At 35.6% G+C, this 6,258-nt stretch overlaps 1 pseudogene; it reads left to right on the plus strand.

Moving 5' to 3' along the window:
• Nucleotides 1-384: 384 nt before the first annotated feature.
• LOC105303373 overlaps nucleotides 385-6,258 on the plus strand; it is a 127,569-nt pseudogene continuing 121,695 nt past the window's right edge.

A 6,258-nucleotide genomic window follows, 5' to 3' on the forward strand; every position in this document is an offset into this window, starting at 1 on the left:
GGTGTTCCAGGTCTGTCCCTTGTGTGGGTTGTGTGTGCCCTCCTGTTGTAGATGAATCTTGGTTGCTGTTGGCACATCAATGGGAAGTATTGCCCCTTGGGCTGATTTGCTGTGAGGACTGGCCATGACTACAGTGGAGGAGCTGCTAGACAGGGGCTGACTCTACAAAGCAGAATTCACTTTTGCATAGCTATGTGCCTAGCCAGTCTGCCCTTTGTGTATGTGGTCCACAGAGGCAGCCGGCTAGTACTCCTGCTCAGTTAGAAGCTAGCCACAGGTGTGCAGGCCCTGGAGTTTCCTGGGGGGAGGCTCTATAGGCCAAGTTTATCTGCAGTCTGTGTCCTACCCAGGGTTATCTGGCATAAGCCACAAAGCAATGTGCAGATGGCCACCACCTGTGCTGGGCTTGGAGGTGACTGGGAGAGGCCGGTCCTCAAAACAAGGCTGACTGCTGCCAATGCTAAACTTGGAGCTGCTCAGCAAGAGGTACTGGCCATGCTGTGGCTAGCTCTTGCTTTTTAGGGGTTTGTGAACCTTTAAGAGATTTTAGTAAAGTCTGCAACATAAGCCAAGACAGGCTGTTTGTACTTAAAAACCAGTGAACTACTGGAAGTGGCTTGGGTAGGCCCACAGACTGGGTGGGGTGGAGTCTCAGAGAATTGCCAAGGTTGTGTGACCAGTAATAGCTAGGGTGATGGACACTCAGATATGACACCTACCTGAGTCTGCATGCAAAAGACAGGAGGGCTCAACAACAACAATAAAAAAATGACTTCTGCCTCCACTTCTGTCTGGGAAAAAAACTGCCTCTCCAGGTCTTGACCTAAAACCAGATAATTCAATTCCTCCTCATATGTCCCTGGCATCTTTCAAATGGCTGCCCCAGCAATGGAGATTAGAGTGAGTGAGTCCATCAATAAGTTGTGTCTGGGCCTTTTAAGAGGAATGCCTGGAACTCCAATGGCCCTCTATCTCACTCAGCCACAATCTCCGCTGGTTTTCACAGCCAGAAGTTGTGGTGACTTCTCTTCCTGACACTGAAATCCTGGGTTTGGGAGCCTAGTATGAAGCTGGGAACCCTCACTCTTCAGGGGACCTCTGCAGCTGAGATATCCTTTCTGATTTTTGATCACCAGCCTATTCCATGACTCAACAAAGAAACCTCTTTCATCAGATTGGATGTGGCTTTTTCTGTATGTCCTTAGTTATAGAATTTCTGTCCAGCTAGACTTCAGGAGATTCTCAGTGATGACTGTTCTGTAGTTTAGTTGTAATTTTGATCAGGTTGTGAGAGGAAGTGAGCACTGCATTTACTGATTGCCTTCTTGACCAGAAATCTAAATATATTTTCAAATTTTCATTGTGATTGACTTAAAAAAAATTTCACCCATAGGTAGAAGTGTTCTGATTCCTTCTCACAAATGTGAAGATTTTCTAGTTATTTTTTTCTTTTGAACTCTATCATAATTCTGCAATATTCACAGATCATACACTGTTCTATTTTTAACCTCTGAAATGTGTTGCAACATGACTCATTGTCCAGAATAGTTTGATAAATGTTCCATGTGCCCTTGAAAAAGATACAATTTTTTGCATTTGTTAGATGTAATTGGTTAATCATGTTGTTTAGCTATAAGTTACTGAGAGAAGTGTTTTAAAATCTTCAACTCCCGTTGTGAATTTATTTATCTCTCATTTAATTATGTCATTTTTGGTTTATATATTTTAAAGCTATGTTATTAATGTTACATATTCCTATTAAATTACTTATCATCATGAAATGCTCCCACTTTCTCTCACTGTTACTCTTACCTGAAAGTCCCTTTCTGCTATATTATGTTACTATAAATCAGAAATATAGTATATAAAATATTATTAGAGGCAAACGAGTTTTGTTTTTGCTTGCATTGTATGCTTACATAGCATGTATATTTGTATGTGTGTGTGTACATGTATATTTTACTTCAAGATATGTTATAAACACAACCATGACTTGTTAACATTATTGCTTTAAACAATTGGTAGTCTTTCAAATTTCCTCTTTCTGCTTTTGCTTTTTACTTTTTATACTTCTATTTTTTTGTTTGGGATCATTTTCCCTCACCCTAATGAGTTTGTTTGCAAGAACTGAAAAATTAAACAAATTGTTAATGTGGTCACTTCTGGGAAAGGAATTGGACAGCTAGATTTTCATTTACTTTATAACTTTCTAAGGAAGAGTGGATAATTTTTGCTATTTTCTAAAATTTTCAAGTAAAATTATAAACCCTAAAGCCTAAAATATATAAAACTTGAATATAAATGGCAAACCAATATTAAAATAAATATTAATGTAATTTTTTTAATGTTATAAACCTTTTCTCTACATGATATATATGTGGCAACTTATTCAGATAGATGACAAATGTTATAAAAAATAAGGAATACCGAGTTGGCCAATAGGAAGACATATCTCTTCCTCATGTGTTTGTCATTCCCATTAGAAAATAAAATGTTTAAAGTAAGTGTTAACAATCTCCATAGTTGAGCATATTTGAATGAGATAGTTCAAAATACATCAAATATTTTGGGGAGTTATATAGGAAATAGTATTATAGATTCTCCGTCAGAACCTGTATATTCAATAGTGTTCTGGGAACTGCTTCAGACTGTGTGATTATAGAACTGTCAATATCATTCTCTCGAGAATGTGTCATAACTGTACTATGGAACAATTTCCTTTTATTCCTCTTCTAGAATGAAGTATTTGATTCCTAAGGAAACCAACAGTTTTTGCCAAGGCCCAGTTTAGTCAACAACTGGAAGCCAAACTAAATAAATTTCATTTTATTTTGACTTTGAATGCCTGCATTTCATTGACTTTCCACCAGAAAATCTCCCAAATAACTTGACCTCAAGAGACTAAAGGTGAATTGATTATCGTCTCCATTTTACCATATTTTCATCTTGTCTTGACATTTCTGTGTTAAGGAAAAACATTACTGCCCATAAATTTCCCAAGACAGAAACCCTAGAGTCATCCCAGACAGCCCTTATTCTTACTCCAATAGATCATCGAGTACTGTTTATTCATCTTCATAAATATCCCCCCTATTTATATTCTTGTTTTTATCATCTTTTTGTGACATTGAGAATTGCTTTGAGAGGGAAAAAAATTCCATAGTCTTATTTATTGGCTCTGCTACAAATGTAGGAGACCTAGTTTTGCAGCCTATTCTCTAATTGTAAATCCTTTTATTTATTCCTAATTGACCTCCTTTTCAAATCTCCATAGGGGCTATTTTAAATTTTTGCTAGTTCTTGAATGCTTTCTTTCAATTTATATCTCTATTATCAAGGGAAGAAGGTAGGCCTCATTCAGGTAGTTTACCAGATAACAAATGCAAATGTTTTAATTACATGGTGCAAGATGTTATGTGGTAAAAATATCTGAATGCAAAATTATCTTTTCCCTCAAGAATTCAATGATTGAAAGTCAGTAGTTTCTTTGGAGAAAATACTGCATGCCTGTTAAATGTTGTTTGCTTAATTAAATTAAGCAATCAAACCTTATTATATTAGAGTCCTCAAAAACAGTTTAAGTACTAATGTTTGAGCTTAATAAATTTTAGGATAAAAGTAAGAGGTGCTTTACAAAGCGATAATTCCTGTTTAAGTACGTTTTAAAAAGTCATTGAGAATACGAAATTACTCTTGCTTCTGCTTTCATGCTGAACTCATCATGAAAATAAGGCTTAGTCAATGACTTTGAAAAGAAAGGCTTGGACTTATACAAAGACTGGAAAATCATTTTGATTCTAAGCTATGAAAAGGAGCCATTTTCTTAGCCAGTGAGTACACCAGACTAACGATAATGACCTGTTCAGATTAAACTATTGACTCTAACATGTCACCAATTCCTCCTGTAATTTTAGCTTTAATATTGACGTTGAAAGTTTTTTTGATACTCTACAGAAGATATGTAACAGTGGCACTATATCTCACTGTTTCTCATTACAATGATCCTGATATCAGGCATGGGTTACAGACATTAAAATACTAGAGGCTTAGAGGCTTAAACTTGGAGTTGTAAACACTTAAAATTTTTATACCAGTAAAACATTTTGCTTGTACCTGACTGGAGAATTGAGTTTAAGGATTTTAGAACAAGAAATGATCTAGTTAAAAATAGAAATTCCATCTTTGAGAGTGGCCTTTATACTGGTATGGAATGTGAAATTTAGCAAATGAAAAACAGGTACATAAAACATCCTTTCACCTCTACTTTTGAGTGGAAAGAAATATGTCAACTACATTAGTATACAGTTATAGAGGTTGGATAATAATGTGAGGCTGGATTTAGAAATGCAGTCTGCAAATGTTAGGTAAGCTCTCTAATCGTTAAGGTAAAATTTTTATTTGCCATTTTATGTCCATTGTAGAGCATTTTCTAGTTACTCTTCATTTTCAAGGCCTATGCAAACAATTGTCAAGACAATGATATTAAATGAGATTATGCTAGGTATTCCAGTAGAGGGCAGGGGTAGGACAACTTAAAACATATGTGCCTTCACAAACTTCCCAAAAGTTTACCCTTTCTGTTAAGGGAGTTCAAGTTCAAGGGAAACATTTAGAGGAGCCCACCTGCATCTCTGATGTATCTTTTCAGTGAAGCCCCAGTAGCACTAGACAGGTCTCTTTGAGGACTTTTTAACTAAAAGTCTGAAAAAGTCCACTCATAAGCCTCAGAGAAGGAATCTCTCCTTTCTACTCGTGCTTTCCATATGAGATTAGACCCTGTTCTTTGCATTCTCCTCTCAGTGGTTTACCTGCTGTATTATTGCTACACCAAAGCTTTTATATCAGGGACTTTCTCAGTCCAGTTCCTTTTTCCCCACATCCAGGTCATTTAGAGTATAATAAGCAGAATAATGGTCTCCTACCTCTAATCCCCAGAATTTGTGAATATGTTGTCTTACATGGCAAAAAAGACTTTGAAGATTAATGTTATAAACTTTGAGATGGGAAAGTCTGTTGGATTATTTGGGTGGGTTCGATCTAATCATGTGTGCACTTAAATGTGGAGGATGACAAAGAAAGAGTGGGTCAAAGAGACGTAACAATGGAAAAGGAAGAGATTTGAAGTGTGATGGGGATTTGGCTTACTATTGCTGGCTTTGAAAGCAGTAGAAGAAGGCTATAGCCAAAAATGTGGCTAGCCTTTAGAAGCTGCGACTGGACCTCAGCTGACAGTCAATAGGAAACTGGAATCTCAGTACTACAAATGCAAGGAACTGAGTTCCTCATATAACAACCCAAATGAACAAGGAAATGGCTCCATTCCTAGAGTATACGGAAAGAAATGGAGCCCTGCTGACAGCTTGATTTTAGCTCAGTGAGACCTATGTTGGTCTCACTGACCTACACACTGTAAGACAATAAATCTTTGTTGCTTAAGCCACTGCTTATGTGGTAATTTGTTACAACAGCAATAGAAAACATACACAGGTTTTGTACTTATACTTGATAAAAATAGTAACAACTAAAATATTATATAACATTTACTATTAAGTTCTTTTTAAGGGTCAGACATTATTCTAATCATTTAAACATATTTATTTACATAATTCTCAAAATATACTATAGGTATCATTATCCCTATTTCAATTTAAAAAATAACAAGGAATAGAGAGGTCAGGTAAAAAAATTTACTAAGACTCATTTTGTGATCAAATGTATGATCTACCCTGGAAAATGTTTCATGTGTATTTGAGAGTAATTTGTATTCTGCTGCCTTTGGGTAATGTTCTATAAATATCTGATCTAATGTATACTTTAAATTCAACGTTTCCTTGTTTATTTTCTGCTTGGATGATCTCTTTGTTGTTGAATGTGGGGTACTGAAGTCCCTATTATTATTTTATTGCTGTCTACTTTTCCCTTCAGATTTGTTAACATTTGCTTTATACATTTATGTGCTCCTATGTTGGATGCATCAATGTTTACAAATGTTATATATTCTTGATGTATTGACCTCTGTCTCTTGTTACAGCATTTGGCTTAAAATGTATTTTGTCTAAATATAGTTTCTCCAGGCTTTTAGTTCACTTACATTTAAAATAATTGTTGATAGGAATGGACTTACTGTTGCCACTTTAATTGTTTTCTGATTGTCTTGGAATTCTTGTTTCTTTTTTTGTGATTTGAGGATTTTCTGTAGTGGTATGCTTTGATTTCTTTCTCTGTGTTTTTTATTTTTTATAATATCTATATAAATAT

Source organism: Pteropus vampyrus, unplaced genomic scaffold (assembly GCF_000151845.1).
Source record: "Pteropus vampyrus isolate Shadow unplaced genomic scaffold, Pvam_2.0 Scaffold10, whole genome shotgun sequence".
Taxonomy (NCBI): Eukaryota; Metazoa; Chordata; class Mammalia; order Chiroptera; family Pteropodidae; genus Pteropus; species Pteropus vampyrus.